This window comes from Neolamprologus brichardi, chromosome 10 (genome assembly GCF_056152115.1).
Source record: "Neolamprologus brichardi isolate AB-2024 chromosome 10, ASM5615211v1, whole genome shotgun sequence".
Lineage (NCBI taxonomy): Eukaryota > Metazoa > Chordata > Actinopteri > Cichliformes > Cichlidae > Neolamprologus > Neolamprologus brichardi.
The window spans coordinates 7,382,168-7,400,738 of NC_142113.1; positions in this window are offsets into that span (position 1 = coordinate 7,382,168).

The window sequence follows — 18,571 nt, forward strand, 5'->3', positions numbered from 1 at the left end:
TGCATCATCCTTCTCTTCCTCCTGCACAGATTTCTGGGGTCGACAGGTGCCCTGGAAAACTTCAAAATCCTCAACAGCAACACAAGGGGACACGTCAGCCAACTTACTGTTTCTTTTCAGGGTGACTGGTTTATCCAACAGATTAGTGACCTTCATGGGAACCCACCTATCACCCCACAATGGCGTTATGATGCGGCCAACCATGATGTTACGTGGCATGGACTTTGATGAAGTGGCTTCAACAATCACTGTGCTCCCTGGTGACATAGAAACATTACTCGGCAGCTTGCCCCAGACTAGATGCTCTTGTCTTGCTAACAAGGTGACTGACTGCTGAAGCTTGACTGTGCCGATCTTGTCTGGGAGTTCTTCACCTCTCTATCGGGACGAATTAGCCATGAGGTCAAGAAACTGCTCACACTCTGGGGGACAACCGCCACCTGACACGAGGCGCCAATAGTCATTGGTTATTTTCAACTGATGCATGAGAAACCGGATGACATTTGTGCCAATGATTATATCATCACGTTGACCTGGCACTACAAGAATGGGAACAATACAGGTCTCTCCATACAGTTTAATTTCAACTTCATACATGCATTTGGGCTTGGTAAGTGTGCCACCACAGCCTACTAGCACTATTTCTTGAGGCAGGGGAGTGGGTTCTGGCAGTATATTCTCACTCAGCATACTCTGTTCTGCTTGCTCACTGAGTGTGCACGCCATGGAACCAGAGTCAAGCATACCCTGCATGTGGTGTCTGTTATTAATGCTGACAGGAGTGTAAAACAGTTTGTCAAACGGGCCAACTCTCTGTGTGTTTTGTACTACCACCTTAACACCATCTGGTGCGGCTGCACATGCTTTAATGTAATGCTTTTCAACATCATCACTGCCGAGGGTTTCAACATCTGTGCCCACACATCCCCTCACCAAATGCGGGCCAGCTAGTTTAAAGGCTGGGTGTCATGAGGTTGGGAGGCAGGGTGCCTTTGAATAGGTGAGCGACGAGGGCAGTTTCTCTTAATATGGTTTGGCTCAAAGCATGCAAGGCATAGGTGTTTCTGCCTACAATGCGCAAGGGTAGAATGTTCAGGGGACTGACATACTCTTCAACATCTGGGTCGGGCCTGACCTGGAGGAAGCTGCTTGTCTGCAACCTGGTTATTCTGCGACAAAGCATGGTCAAAAAGGCTGATTAGTAATTTCAGGCAACTGTCGTTACAAGGGGCCTTTACTGTCTCATTTGATCCCGCCTGCACCTGTGTTTCTCCCGGGTGCATTGATGTCGCTAGACCTTCAGCTGCAGGGGTCTGGATGTTAGCTTTAACTGGTGTGAGACACTTAGACCTGGGGAGCATACGCTCTTTCATCTCAAGCTGGTACCGATTCACATGCTCCTGAATCTCACTGGCTGTCCACTTATCTGGTGCCTTGAACTTGAAAACAGCAGCAAGGGTGGGATCAGGGCAGTACTTCACAAACATCATGGCTGCCTCCTGGCAGGGATCCTCCATGTGCCGTCCGAGCCTCTTCAGGCTTTCTTCTGCTGCATCAACTGCTTTATTCAGTCTGACCCAATATTCTACAGGAGTTTCTCCTGGCACTGGAACTGTGCTGTAGAAATCGGCCATAGGCATACACGAATATGTTATGTCACTGAAATGTTGCCTTAGTATGTCATATATAACATTTGGATTCTCACAAGGTTTTAATGATGGGGTGCTTCTCAGAGTTATTCTTACAATGTCCTTAGCTTTGCCCATCAACTTGAACATTATTTCTTGGTACTGTTCCTGAAGGGGTGTTGCTCGCTTCTTGACATACATTCTCATCAGCTCCTCCCACTCACAGACTGTATGTTTATCCGACCCATCTCCTCTGAAGACAGGAGGCTCTCTCACATCTGACTGCAGGACAAGCTTTGCCCCAGTCAGGTTAAGGTAAGTGGGCTCGCTGGGTGGCTGGCTTACACTGCTCTGAGCTTGTGCGGCCCCGTCATCCCTTTCCCCACATTCCTTTTTCAACTGATCCCTAATGGTCTGCCCCACCTGTTGAGCTATGTGTGTTATCAGGTCATTTAATGCTGGGTCTGCTGTGGCTGAAGGGTCTGAGAATGATTTACCTTTACCACTACTGGAAGATGTGCAACCAAGTATGCGAGTGGAACAGAAAGCTGGGGAGCCTACACTACGAACTGGTGTACTAGGCAACCCCTCAATTACCCTCCCTCTTCCCATGGCAAAGCTGAACCCGTCACTTGAAACCTTTTCATCATCCATTGTTCTAACATATGTACAATGCAAACAGCAGAATTAAATTTACCTTGTAAACAACAGTCCAAAAAAAAAGGGTGCAAGTGTTTCCTAGAACGCTTGGGATTTGTGTTCAAAGCTTACATTACATTGTCCATTACAGCAACCTCTGGTGGCCAAACTGATGTTGATCGCGTCTCCACGAACCACGATGAGCAAGTCTGAAGTGGTGTGGATCCGGGTCACGGCACCACTGTAGCCGGTCTGGCCTTAAACTCTTATTGCAGTTAGTTCTCTGCGTTGTGTTGTGCGAATGACCAGAGGAGTCAGCTCTCACTTTGCCAGCTGGATGGATTTATTCTCCCAGAACTGTTTAAAATAAAAACAAAACAGTACAGCGACTTCACTTTACTGGACTTCTGCATGAACACCTCTCCTCAGCGGGGCCTCTAGGCGACTGAGGTGCAACCACAATAAATCCAATTAACAAACAATACTGCTAAAATGTATTTATAATCATATATAACAAACGAAAATGCACTGCATCGTGAACATATAGTGACAATTACCTCATCAACAAAATTATACTTTAGGGAGACTTCATTTACCAGTGGCAATTTTACATATTTTTTTAGTTACATATATCTAACAGCAAGTTGAAACAGTGAACATGAATCACAAACAAAAGATATAACCAGCTCAAACACCTTCAAGGGAGAGAGAAGGATAGCGAACCACATGAGAAGCCACATGCATGCTCCTATGCTCTCATCTGAGATTAGCTAACTAGTATGTTACAATAAAGTGCTGTACTCGACAGAAAAACTAATTCACACTAAAACATCAAACAGAACTGTAAGACAAAATGCACAAAGGGGACGAGCAGTGTTTGAATTACTTTTAGTTACTTTAACTGTGTTTATTCGTTCTGTAACTGAGAACACTAGCATATGCTCACCTCTCCTCAGCGGGGCCTCTAGGCAACTGAGGAAAATAGCGCAGCTACAGGAAGTGACTTCGCAGGAAGTCAAAGGTCACACAAACAAAATAAAAGCTCCCAAAATATAAATACAGAAAATAAACATATATAAATAAACACATATACATAACCAATATTGACAAAGCAAGATAACACTGCAGGATGGATCTTTGGTGAAATATAAATTATTTTCAAATACACCCGTTACACATGTCATAACTGCTTTAAGTCATACAGAATAGATATCAGGGCCTTAAACAGGCTGACTTCTGCTAAATGGGTCAAACTGGGCAGAAAGTATACAAACACATAACATCCATATAGAATATGATGTAACACTATAGATCAACTTACCTCAGAATATATAAAGCATATAAACAATTATAGCAATATGATGCAACAAACACAGCAGTACTACTAATCCAAAATACTCAAAGCTTCATAGAACTGAAACAAACATGGACATTTATTTTTAGGTCCATTCTGCTGCTGATACATACTTTAGGTTTCTGAATATTAAACTTGTTGCTGCCTTTCATAGTGTGTAACTTGAAGACCCTGAGTACTTTCTCACACACTGAAAACACTGGAAAGGCAGCAATATAACATAGCTAACATTAACAGTGCAGTGAATCCTGCTGTGCCGTGACATTCAGGACTGCAAACTGAGCAGCATCACTGACTTTCAGCTATTTTACTGACTTTAATTATCCATAAAATCATCACATTCTCTGTAAGATTATGGTCAACTACTGAACGGCGTATATTTTAAAGTAAAGGCTTTAAAACCAAGTTAACGCTGAAAGTACAAACGTCACTGATGTCACATAACTTTGCTGACATGTGGCCAACAGTCATGTTTTAATGTTCTTTATTATTAAACATTTGCACACAAATAAGTGACATAATATTCAGTACTTTTGAAAGTTTACTCTTTGGCCGCCCACGCATTTGGAGGCTGCATTTGGAGGCTGCATTTGGAGGCTGCATTTGGAGTACACTTCGGATTGTGATAGCCTCATAGATAGGTCTCAAAATGCGTACTCCGAAGCGTGCGGTCGCTGGATTGGGACAAAGCCACTGAAGACTTGTGTTTCTAAGCCAGTCGCACCTGTACCGTAATATCTGTTTCATAGGGTTTCATAAAATCTTTCAGATTGAAAGTGAAATAATAGGAAAAAAAATTGGATTAATATTTAACAACTTTTTTTCACAAGCCAATAAAAATTTACATGGGCCGTTAAACTCTTGACCTACTGATCTGAGGGTTGTTACATCAGACACCGAATTGTTATTAATATTAATTAATGTCTACACAATCATACCGTCTGTTTTCAGAAGTCCAAAAACTTATCTTCTATTATGTCAGAAATCCTTCCAAGAAGATAGAATAAATGTAAATTTGTAATGTCTTAGTTTAAATTCCATATATCTCTTGTTTTATTTGACTTTGACATTTGACTGCACTTTGGAAATGTTTTCTTTAAAAAAAATTTATTTCAATATGGCATATACATACAATTAAACGGTTTAGTTTTTTTTGTTGTATGCAGTTAAACTTTGAAACATTGCAGTTACTAAAATGGAAAACAGTGAGCAGTTTATTTTGAAAGACCTGTCTTTTTTTTCTCTTTATAATAACAAAAGTATTTCTTATCATATTACTCGATGGAATAATAGATAGATTAATTAATTAATTCCACAAAGAAGCCATTGCACAGATAAGAGTGTCTGCTTTGCGTGCACTGCTACAATTTCATGCTTTCGTGGGTAGCTATTTGAGCTAAGTCAAATCAACTGACTTCTAACTGTTTAAGGTCATTTTGATGGACACTTCAGGTGACTGTGTTAAACACTTATACTGCACAATTTATAGCTGCAGTTATACTGCCGCAAGAACATAAGTGCTGTTTTAAACTATATTTGTTTATATTTTGTTTACAACTTTGGCCAAACTAGAGATATAAAAAATATGCCAACAAAAAGTTGTTCAGTCTGCAGGAAACACATGTAACTGCATATACCGTGACTGGTGGCGCTGCCTTGGACTTCTATGATTTTTAAGATTTTCAGTATCAAAGTGAAGCCAGTGATGAATCACTACATCCACCGGTACACAGTAAAAATAACAGATGTAGTTAAACTGGCAAACTTTGTTTTTAAAGTGAACAAATCTTTAAGCCGGTAAGTTACTGATGTGTATCACAGTTCAACTCTTTCATAGTGATTTTTAATTTATTCATATAAAGATAAACTGTACATAGACAAATGTTTCACTATGAACTCCAATAAAAGCTCTAATCCTATTTAGCAGAGTTAGACTAACATGAGGGTAACATGATGGTATGGTGGTTAGCACTGTTAAACTACAGCAAGAAGGTCCTGGGGTTGAATCTACCATCTGAGATTTGAGCTTTCTGTGTGGAGTTTGCATGTTCTCGCTGTGTCTGCGTGGGTTCTCTCCAGGTACTACGGCTTCCTCCCACAGTCCAAAGACATGCATTTACTGGAGTCACCAAGAATAACTGGTGATTCTAAATTGCTCATAGGTGTGAATATGAGTGTGAATGGCTGTCTGTCTCTCTGTAGCACCGCAACAGGCTGGCGACCTGACCAGGGTGTACCTTCACACTGACCATATGGTAGCTGGGATAGGTTCCAGCCTCCTAGCATAAGAACATGAGAATGAATGGATTAATATAAAATATAAATCAGTTAATAAATTATTGTATAATTTAGCTACAGTAAATTAGTTCCAGCTGTGGTGTACACTTTAATGACTCAACAATTATATAGAGTTTGAGGTATATTTTAATGCAGAACATTGGTACTTTTACAATTCAATTCAATTTTATTTATACCACACCAAATCACAACAACAGTCACTTTATATTGTAAAGTAGACCCTACATGCAGAGAAAACCATGACCCCACATGACTATGAGCAAGCACTTTGACGACAGTGGAAGGAAAAACTCCCTTTTAACAGGAAGAAACCTCCGGCAGAACAGATGACCACCCTTCCCTGATGGGCGGCCATCTGCTGCGACCGGTTGGGGTTTGAGAAGGAAGACAGGATAAAAGACATGCTGTGGAAGAGAGCCAGAGGTTCAATGCAGAGAGATCTATTAACATATAGTGAGTAAGAAAGGTGACTGAAGAAGAAATGCTCAGGCTATGTCCACACTACCCTGGATAGATTTGAAAACGGTGTTTTCGTTTGAAAACGCTCTGCGTCCACACTAGCGTTTTAAGTAGTTTTCACAGAGTTGTGCGTCCACATTGAAAAACAACTGCTGTATAATGCACTCCGCTATCTTTGTTTAATTGGTCACATGACTACATCACATGACTAAAATGTGTCATTGTTTTAGAAAGTCTGCGTTTTCGAGTGTCCACACTGTGACGGGACAGCTTCGTTTTGAAATATATATGTTTTTGAGAGCATTTTCAAAACACTGCGTTTTTCCTTGGGGGAAACGCTTTCTCAGTGTGGACGGGATGCCAAAACAGAGAAAAAACGATGCGTTTTCAAATGAAAACACATTAGTGTGGACGTAGCCTCAGTGCATCATGGGAATCTCCCACACCCAGCCTACACCTATTGCAGCATAACTAAGGGCAGATTCAGGGTCACGTGATCCAGCCCTAACTATATGCTTTAGCAAAAAGAAAAATTTTAAGCCTAATCTTAAAAATAGAGCTAGTGTCTGTCTCCCGAATGCAAAGAAAAAGAAATATGCACTCTCTTAGTTTTTCAGCATCACTCTGAGACAGGATATTTCTCATTTTAGAGATATTGAATATTAAATGGAAGAAAGCAGTCTTACATATTTGTTTAATATGTGCATTAAAGGACATATCCTGGTCAAAAATGACTCCAAGGTTCCTCACAGTGTTACTAGAGGCCAAGGTAATGTCATCCAGAGTAAGAATCTGGTTAGATACCATATTTCTAAGATTTTCTTCCAAGTACAATAATCTCAGTTTTATCTGAATTAAGAAGCAGAAAATTAGAGGTCATCCAGGTCTTTATGTCTTTAACCCTTTAAGACCTACCATAGAACCAAGTCCGCCAGAGCTTATAGTATATTTTTACATGCTGTAGTGCCATTTTTGGGAGCGTTTCAAGTTGATATACACCAATACGACCATTATAGCCCAAATTTTAATAATATATATGCATTAAGTGCATAGTAATTACATAAATTGCAAAAAAGTGCAATAAACTACAAAAAAATTGAAAATCATTTTTTGGTTTTTTAACATGTACTTGTAGTTAGAGAAATTTAAGAGGCTTATCCCTCAAAACTGTAAATACAAAAAAGTTGCACAAACTAGTTACCCACCACAGGAAATTTATTTTAAGTGTCTTCATAGTTTTATTTTTGAAATACACCAATTTTCACATACTGCAGGAAAAACGAAAATAAATATTATAATGCAAGTTTGCCAAAAAACAGCATATGCATCAAAATAAACTATATCCATCAGTGCAATATGAGTCCTAAGCATCCCAGAACGACACAGAAAGTCATAAAGTCAAACGTAACTTTTAAAAACACAAGTATAGGCTCATAAGGCCCCGATGGTAAAAAAAACTACATTTCTGCAAAATGACGTCACTTCCGGTTCCGGGCAGGTCATGGCGGACATGCGATAGTTCGCGCTGATGGACGTAGGAAGTGTTACAAACAGCTGATTGGATCGGCAAAGCGTGTTTCTGGAATATTATGTTTTTGTTGCTGCAAGTGCTTTTTGTGCAGTTTTTGCAAAGCTATATGTGGAAGGAAACTGTGACCTAGGACAAGCTGATGGCATAAGATGTAAGTACAACTCCTCCGGTTTCATATGCAAAAAAAATTATTGCGCTAGCTTACGTGGTTGCAGTGCTACCGGAATTTTAAAAAAGTTACGCAAAACGGAGCGTGCCTGCTCCGACCGGCTTTAAAGGGTTAAGTCACCAAGGCACCAAGTTCCCTAAGGCACAGGGAACAAACCCTCTCATCCACCGGGAAGAACCCCAACGTACAGGCAGCAAGCCGAGGGGATATTAGAATACCCACCCCAGCCCACCACCTCTCACCGGGGACAACTCCAGACCGAGACAGAGTCCAGCCCCTCTCCAGGAGACTGGTTCCAGAGCCCAAGCCATGCGTAGCGGTGAGCCCGACTATATCTAGCCGGTACCTCTCAACCTCACGCGCTAACTCAGGTTCCTTCCCCACCAGAGAGGTGACATTCCATGTCCCAATTGCCAGTCTTGGTAGCCGGGGATCAGTCCGCCAGGGCCTCCGCTCCTGGCCGCTGCCCGGCAAGCAATGCGCCCGGCCCCTACGGCATCTCCTGCGGGTGGTGGATCTGCGGGAGGATGGGCCCACGTCCCCTTTTCAGGCTGTGCCCTGCCGGGCCCGGCCACCAGATGCCCGCCCTCGGGCACCCTCCCTGGGCCTGGCTTCAGGGCAGGGCCCCAGTAATCCTATCCCAGGCAGGGTAAACTGTTCCCTCGATGTTTTCCTCATAAGGGTCTTCTGAATCGCTCTTTGTCTGGTCCGTCACCAGGACCAATTTGCCATGGGAGACCCTACCAGGGGGCCAAAGCCCCCGGACAACATAGCCCCTGGGATCCCTGGGTCACACAAACCCCTTCACCATGATAATAAAAATAATATGTAGGTATTAGGGGTACAACGATACTCGTATCGATATTGAACCGTTCGATACAGTGCTTTCGGTTCGGTACGCATATGTATCGAACAATACAAAATTTTTAATTTATTTTATCAACTTTCCTTCTGACGGTGCAGCCTAGGCGGAGTAGTCGAACGCAGATTCACTGAGTGCAGGGCAAGCTAGCAGACAGAAGTTAAGCTCTCCTTGGAACATGGCAAATTGAACCTCCCCCACCCTCATTCAGATCTGGCGTTTGGAACTATTTTGGTTTTCATGTGACGTATGACCTTGAAGGTAAGCGCGTCATGGACTAAAGTAAAACAGTATGTTGGATGTGCCAGCAATGCTCAATTACATGGGTGGGAACTAGTGTGTTAGCGCAGTTAGCTCGTTAACGTGTTGGCCGTCCAGCCCCACGCACGGGGCGATCCGCGGTAGCTTGTTAGCGGAGATTTGCCGTGTTGTGGCGTTAACGTCATTTCAACGAGATTTACGCTGACAGCACTAGTGGGAACACAACGAATATGACTGCACATTTACGCGACATCATCCTAGTGCAAAGACAAGTGGAAGCAGAGAAAAACAACAAGCAGGCATGCTACAAACTTTACCCTAGTCATTTAGACAGCCGTTAGCACATGATTCTCCTTATGGGGACCTGATATGTTTAATATGCTGCTGAGAATATAGCCCAGAAGAAGCGTATAGTATAGCTTTTATTTTGGAAAGAGCCATTTCTCTGTAATAAACTCTCTTTTCCAAAGATGAGTGATTCCTCAATCAGATACAGGGCTCGCAAAATCGCTAGCCCGACGTCCCGGGGCTAGCGATTTTTCCAGTCGGGCTACCAAAATCTATCTCTGCCTGCCCGTCGGCCTATCGTAGGAAGGAAAAATATATGTCAATGCTTTTGCATTCTTTCGGAAATGTAGCTGGGTAATTATGTCATTGGCATCGGTGAACCACTGTCAATATGTGACATATTGAAATCGCATTTGAATTTCCATCCATCCATCCATTCGCTTCCGCTTATCCTTTTCAGGGTCGCGGGGGGGCGCTGGAGCCTATCCCAGCTGTCATAGGGCGAGAGGCGGGGTACACCCTGGACATGTCGCCGGTCTGTCGCAGGGCCAACACACATGGACAGACAACCATTCGCACTCACATTCATTTGCACATTCAAACCTAGTGACAATTTGGATTATCCAATTAACCTATCCCCACAAGCTGCATGTCTTTGGACGGTGGGAGGAAGCCGGAGTGCCCGGAGGGAACCCACGCAAACACGGGGAGAACATGCAAACTCCACACAGAAAGACCCCGGCCTGATGGTGGAATTGAACTCAGGACCTTCTTGCTGTGCGGCATTTGAATTTGCGCTTGTTTTTTGCTTTCAGTTTGCAATCGCGCGAACTGTGTATAGAGAGCAACAGCACTGATTGGTGAGTGATGATAATTTGCGCACCAATTCCTCTGACATCGTCTTATCAATCATTAGCTTACTATGCAAACATGACAAGTGAAATCTCCCGCAGCAAACTTAAACATGTGAGAGGTTGATCGCGCAGAGAATCGCTGAGCGTTATGTGAGTGGGTGTGTAAAAGCAGCAGGATATATATTTTAGTTCTGCTGAGCCAAATAAGACAGGTCAGGGTGAAGAAGTGACAGCCAAAGAAAAGCTTACCACAAAACGGAAAAGTTATGATAAATCAGACTATAAGGCAAAAAGAAAGTGCAGCTTTATGGTTTCATGGACAAAAGAATTTCTGTGGCTGCAATATGACAAGCTAAATAACCAGGGGTGCACATAAGTGGTCCGCAGGTGCGCATTCGCTGTCAAAATAAAAAACGCGCACAAGATAAGAAGTTGCAAAGCGTGTTTGCGTACATAAGATTTTCAGGAGGAGGACAGACATTTGTTTAGAACTCTTAAAGATGTCGAAGAAGCTCCTTTAAGCAATTACTGTGATGTTCCTCCACCTCCAAAGAAATGTCAAAAGGAGTCCGAACCACAAAAGAAGCGCGTATTCTCGGAAAAGTGGTTGCAGGAGGTGAGCTGGCTTCAAACAAATGATGAACGCACAGAGATTTGGTGCAGAATGTGCTGTGAAAATTTAATAAATGACAAATTAAAAAGGCATGAACATTTTTTTTGTATCGAAAAAATATCGAACCGTGACACCAAAGTATCGAACCGAACCGAACCGTGAATTTTGTGTATCGTTGCACCCCTAGTAGGTATATATACAGTGGGGCAAAAAAGTATTTAGTCAGCCACCGATTGTGCAAGTTCCCCCACTTAAAATGATGACAGAGGTCAGTAATTTGCACCAGAGGTACACTTCAACTGTGAGAGACAGAATGTGGAAAAAAAATCAATGAATTCACATGGTAGGATTTGTAAAGAATTTATTCGTAAATCAGGGTGGAAAATCAGTATTTGGTCACCTCAAACAAGGAAAATCCCTGGCTCTCACAGACCTGTAACGTCTTCTGTAAGAAGCTTTTCTGTCCCCCACTCGTTACCTGTATGAATGGCACCTGTTTGACCTCATCATCTGTATAAAAGACACCTGTCCACAGCCTCAACCAGTCAGACTCCAAACTCCGCCATGGCCAAGACCAAAGAGCTTTCGAAGGACACCAGGAAAAAAATTGTAGACCTGCACCAGACTGGGAAGAGTCAATCTACAATAGGCAAGCAGCTTGGTGTGAAAAAATCAACTGTGGGAGCAATCATCAGAAAATGGAAGACATACAAGACCACTGATAATCTCCCTCGATCTGGGGCTCCACGCAAGATCTCATCCCGTGGGGTCAAAATGATCATGAGAACGGTGAGCAAAGATCCCAGAACCACACGGGGGGACCTGGTGAATGACCTGCAGAGAGCTGGGACCAAAGTAACAAAGGTCACCATCAGTAACACACTACAACGGCAGGGAATCAAATCCCGCAGTGCCAGACGTGTTCCGCTGCTGAAGCCAGTGCATGTCCAGGCCCGTCTGAAGTTTGCCAGAGAGCACATGGATGATACAGCAGAGGATTGGGAGAATGTCATGTGGTCAGATGAAACCAAAGTAGAACTTTTTGGTATAACCTCAACTCGTCGTGTTTGGAGGAAGAAGAATACTGAGTTGCATCCCAAGAACACCATACCTACTGTGAAGCATGGGGGTGGAAACATCATGCTATGGGGCTGTTTTTCTGCCAAGGGGACAGGACGACTGATCCGTGTTAAGGACAGAATGAATGGGGCCAAGTATCGTGAGATTTTGAGCCAAAACCTCCTTCCATCAGTGAGAACTTTGAAGATGAAACGAGGCTGGATCTTCCAACATGACAATGATCCAAAACACACCGCCCGGGCAACAAAGGAGTGGCTCCGTAAGAAGCATTTGAAAGTCCTGGAGTGGCCTAGCCAGTCTCCAGACCTCAACCCCATAGAAAATCTGTGGCGGGAGTTGAAAGTCCGTGTTGCTCGGCGACAGCCCCAAAACATCACTGCTCTTGAGAAGATCTGCATGGAGGAATGGGCCAAAATACCAGCTACTGTGTGTGCAAACCTGGTAAAGACCTATAGTAAACGTCTGACCTCTGTTATTGCCAACAAAGGTTATGTTACAAAGTATTGAGTTGTATTTTTGTTATTGACCAAATACTTATTTTCCACCCTGATTTACGAATAAATTCTTTACAAATCCTACCATGTGAATTCATGGATTTTTTTTTTTCACATTCTGTCTCTCACAGTTGAAGTGTACCTCTGGTGCAAATTACTGACCTCTGTCATCATTTTAAGTGGGGGAACTTGCACAATCGGTGGCTGACTAAATACTTTTTTGCCCCACTGTATGTGTAGTGCCACTTGTTGTATGAGATACGTGATCAGTGCTGTCTGAAATGTAGTAATTAGGATCAATAAGTAACCTTTGTGTTTTGACCAACAATGACAAGTCCAAACAAAGGGTTAAATAAACTTCACCCTGCTACGATGCACATGGGAGACTCTGCCTGTCTTTGCTGCCAGAAGGTTTGTGAACCATCCATCTCTAACCAATATAGTCAACAAACTTGACCACCTGAGAGTGCACCTGGGACACTTTTTGTCCATCTCCGTTTGCCAAAGTTGTGAAAAACCCTTCTTTAACGGATATAGCAGCAAACTCAACAAAGCTGTCAGGAGGATTAATTATTTTCTCTCTGCAGTATGTTTGATATCTGTAGTTTTCGGACTTTTGGACTCACTCTGTCCATAAAACCGTCAGGGACCCAATTAAAAATGATGGATGCTGGGAACAGCACTCAGAAAGTTATGGAGTAGTGCCAGAAAGTTATTTAACACAAGTGTCAAAGATTAAAAGAGGAACAAAGTGCAAATTGACAACTGATTGGGGAAAAGTATTGCCAAACATATTGCATCGATAATTGGGGTTAATGTTGACATTTGTAGAGTTGAGAAAATACATATTAGTTTAAATTTAATGTGAATCAGGGAAAAAAAGATACGCCCTGGGTAGTTTCTTGGCCACTGTTTGTCTGTTTGTGTTGGTTTTTGACCTGCATGTGCTCACGGCAAACACCTTAGGGGAGCTTTTTTACTTTTCCTATGTTGCTGAACTTGACCATTCAATAGAAAAAACTGGCATAGAACTCTGCTCTTTTCATGTGATCTTTGTGTTTTTGATTTAATTGGCATCTGGACGCAGAAAATCAACTCCAGCTGCAGAAAGGTGCGATGAAGAAGGTGCCTACAAAGTACAGTAAGCTGTTCATACCTGAGGCCTTGGAAACTGCCAAACAACGACTCACAGCCTTGGCCAGCCACTTGAAGAGCTACACTAGATCGAAGGTAGAAGAATAAACCAGCTTTTCTCCACAGAACCAGCCAAGCTGTATGCCAAGAGTGAACGAGACATTGATTCACTGACCCACACCACCAGGATATGCAGCAATGATATCGGCATGTCATTCGGACTGGAGAAGTGTAGTCAGATGGTCACAAAGAGAGGGAAGGTAGTCATAACTGAGGGGATCGAACTACCAGAAGGCAATATTGCAGACATAGAGGACAGCTACACCTGGAGACACCACAGGCAAATCGGAACCATGAAGAGGTCGCTAGAAAAGCTGCAACCACCAAGTACCTGCAGAGGGTCAGGCAAGTCCCGAGAAGTCAGCTAAACAGTAAGAACAAGATCCGGGCTATCAACATCTATGCCCTGCCCATGATCAGGTACCCTGCTGGGATAATAAGTTGGCCAAAGGAGGATATAGAAGCCACTGACATCAAGACAAGGAAGCTCCTGACCATGCATTGAGGGTTTCACCCCAAGTCCAGCACCCTGAGGCTGTACACAAAGCAGAAGGAAGGAGGTCAGGGACTGGTGAGTGTCAGCACCACAATCCAGGATGAGACAACAAACATCCACAAATACATCAGTAAGATGACTCCAACCGGTGTGGGCTAAAAAAACTTTTTATTAAACATTTAAAGAGGAACCACTAAACATATAGAGGCTAATTTACACCATTGAGCCCTGGTCTCAAAAACCATAGATGTAACACTGTCTGTGAAGCTGATTTAACCAGTAAGTGGCTGATGTAGCAGTAAGTGGCTCTACGTTGTTTGACTAGCTTCAGTCAAACAGGAAAATCTGCCTGTTAACCATAATGTTTGAGTTTGTAAAGCAGTTTACAAATGAGCACAGTGAACACTGTAAGTGTGAGAAGCTGGGTACGCCCTGGACAAGTCGCTCATATGTTGCAGGGCCAACACAGACCCTAGATTTGAACCCAGGACCTTTTGCTGTGAGACAACCGTGCCTGATTTAACGCTTTGCACAGAGCAAATATCTTAGTTAAACCACTTAAAGTTGACTGTGGAATATCTAAGAGATATGAAATTTTGCAAACTGACTTCTTGCAAAGGCGGCATCCCATTACAGTACCATGCTCAAATTTAGTGAGATTGCCTGGGTAGTTAATTGATTTTACATAAATGTAGCAAAGGAACTAAAACACCTGCATTCAAAGATTAAGAGCTGTGGCCTGTAGGCCTTTAGCCATACAGTGTAAAGTTACTAAGGCCTCCACCGTTTTGTGAAACTGTTATTTTTGCTGTAGACAAAGGACAAGAGACAAATGAGACAAGAAACTGAATTTAGCTTGGATTTACCTCTTCTATATTTATATATTTTATAAGAAGCAGAAAGCAGTTGTAGAAGAATCTTTTAAAAATAAGTGAACTTTTTTTGTGTAGCAACTTCTTGATTTTTCTTTTTCTTACATTTGACAGTCATGAGCTGGGGAAAATTTTTATCAGACTTTTTAAGCAAACGCTGAGTGCTCAGAAAATATCTAGTCACAAACAAGCTCCTCTTCACATTTAAAACCAACTCACTTGGTCCATTCACTGCTGTCATCTAAAACCATTGACTGTTTCAACTTATCATCCTTCTGCCTACAGATAAATCCACATATTCAGACATAGATGGTCAACTAAGTAGCAATATCCCATCTATCCATTTTCTAACTGCTTATCCAATTTGAGGTCACAAGACTTGAGCTTGCTCACAGCTGTATCAGGGTACAAACTGGTACAACCAGCTCACCAGAAGATCACAATGCCAGTACAGAGAGACAGCTAAGCATCTGACATCCACGCCTACAGTGCATGTAGGTATCAAATCACCATGTAAGCTAGCAAGCACATCTTTGAATAGTCGGAGGAAGCTGAAGTAACTCAAAAGAAACTCACACAGCCACTGGGAAAGCATAAAAACACTACACAGAATGGTCCCAGTTGACTTAAGGCAGTCAACTGGTACGCGGGAAGTCTCCCAAAAAAAATGTAAGATTAAATAATATACCATGTTCAGATTGAGGGATTTCTGAAAAATGGATTTCTGAAGGGATTTCTGAAAAAATCTGCAATCACTTCTGACATAAATGAAGACAGAAAACTAAACAGCAGTGACGTTTGTAGGGTTACTGAAGTTGGGCTAGCTGGTATATAATGATGTGCAACATCAGACCTTCCCAAAGTGTGGGGGCCGCCCCCTAGGGGGGGCACAGAGCCATTGCAGGGGGGGCGCGGCATGAAAAGGGAAAAAAAAACCCAAAACAACGCTTGGACACTGCTAGCACGGGGCGCCTACACAAACGCAAAGCAGGAGATGAAGCATAGCTGATGTTTCCAAACCAACTTCCTGATCCTGCCACGATTTGTTCCCCCTGTCTAAATCATGGACAAACAGTATCCCACAGCTGTTTATGTTTTTAAACCCATTTTGCACAGAGAGGCATTTTTTTGGAAAAATGTATTGATAGCAATGTTGAATATTATTACACAGGAAAAAAACAACTACATGTAAAATAATTACACCGTGATGCCTCTGCCTTTCTAAATAGAGGGACAGTAACTGTGTGTTTATATGTAAGAGTGTAAAACCTGAAGATAGAGACAAAATACGGTTTATCTGCCATTCTGCAATTCCTCTCATGTAAGCAATAACGTGGCACACAGCTGACGTGAAAGGCACATACCTTTGACATTGCGTGAGGAACTCTGTATCCTCGTCCACACGTAAACGCAAAAAATGAGTTTTAAAAAATCGCAGTTTTTGGTGATTCAAAAAGCTGTTTACGTGTGGATGAAACAGCTGCGTTTTAGTAGTGCGTGCGTGTGTGTGTGTGTGTGGGGGGGGGGGGGCGCGAACATTTTTCTGTAGAACAAAGCGGGGCCCAGCGAAAAAAAGTTTGGGAACCACTGTGCTACATGGTGGCCTTTAAGTTACAAAAAGTATTTTTATTGTGTTCAGGGGGAGAAGATAGCAGAAGGAAATTTTATTTTAAGCATCAGTTAGCTAGGACTACACAAAGATTAATGAGTCCAAGGGTTAGGGGTTATAAGACTGTGGAACTCACTTCATTATAATTTAAAGAATTGTATAAATTTACATTGTTTTAAAAAGTGCTACATGCTTAAAACGATAACTCAATATGAAGAATGTAAATGAAATTGGAGTTCATTGAAAAAGGATCCATTATAATTTTTTGTTTTATTTATTTTAATTTTATTTTTCTCCTTGTTACTATGTGGTATATTCTGTTTGTAAATTTGTATATTCTGATTGTAAATTTGTTGTTTGGTTTGGGTTAGGACCGGAGATAAATGTTAATGTTAGTTTGTTCCCTGATTTTTGGTGTCCACTTGTAATATAAATTGGATTGTAGATAGGGGGTAGGGTTTAATAAGAATATTTTCTTCTTCCTGCTCCTTTTCACACATGGTTGTAGTTCTTTTTGATAGAAAGTGTGGTTGGCTTGTTTGAATTGTTGTACCAAGTGTGAAATAAATAAATAAATGAAATGAAATAATAAAAACCGAGAGAGGCCGACAGTGATCACTGACTTTTTTTAGGGGCCTATACTACTGTACTTTAATGTCGGGCATAAGGGTGGTACTTTAAGAACCATATATTTTATAAGGTGGTACTCATTGTGAAAAGTTTGAGAACCACTGACCTAAAGGATTAATTATTAGAATCTCAGCTGTCAACCATTATAACCTTGTTGGATGGATCAACAAATGAAGCTGGGTTCATTTAAAGATCTAACTAGGCCTGTTGTCTTATTGGTCCTTTTTCTCAATATTGAAAGAACTTTCTAAAATCTTTTGAAAAAAGATTCTGAATTCTAATAAGGATTTTCTAAACATTATATAGAAAATTATTTCACTAAAAACACAATAAAAATTGTATTGAAGAATCAGGCAAGTTACAGAATCAAGTGTTGTTTATTTTGTCTACACTTTCCAGGTCCATACTACCGTAGCAAAGGGTGTCATGGTCTGCCGACTGACTCAGTGTTTTATGTTTCTTTATGCTTTTGTTCATTGTGAGTATGTATTCTTTTATGAATTGCCATTTGTTAGGTTTCTGTTCTGTGCTTGCCCTGGTTCCACGTCTGTGTTCTGTCTGTCTATGGTGTCACACTGTCTGTGTGTGAATCTGTCTGTTTAGTTCAGCGTCTTGTCCAGTTCTGTGTTTGTGAGTTTCCTGTTTTATTCTGAAGGTCTCTCTCTCATGTGAGTGTGTTCAGTTTACGTTTCCCCTGTCCCGTCAGCTTTGATTTCTCCCAGGTGTGTTTCCCTCCTGTTGCTCATCCCTTGATTGCTGCTATGTGTATTTAAACCCTGTGTGTTCTCCTGCCTGTTGCCGGTTCGTCTGTGTTCCACGGTGTCCTGTCCCTTGTCCGTGCCTCTCCGCCTCTCCCCATTCTGGTACCCTCTCAGGTTTGTCATTTAGCTTTCCCAGTTTAGGTCTTTAGTTTTGTCTTCCCTCTTTGCCTGTTTTGCCATCTCACCACTGTGTAAATAAAACATCACTAGCATTATCATCTACTGCCTGCGTTTTGGGTCCTTTCTCCCTTCTACACCACACGGCTCGCCTCAGCAGCCGTGACAAAGGGTTTATATATGACATATATATATATATATGTGTGTGTGTACATGATATACCCCAATGAAGATAATTCGATGGCATGAGTTTTATATTTAATGGTTCAATTTACAATTAACTGTGTAATTAATTTAAATAATGTTTCAAACAATTGGGTTCTTATATATTTCAAAATTTACCAAAAGAAAAATATTGCAGT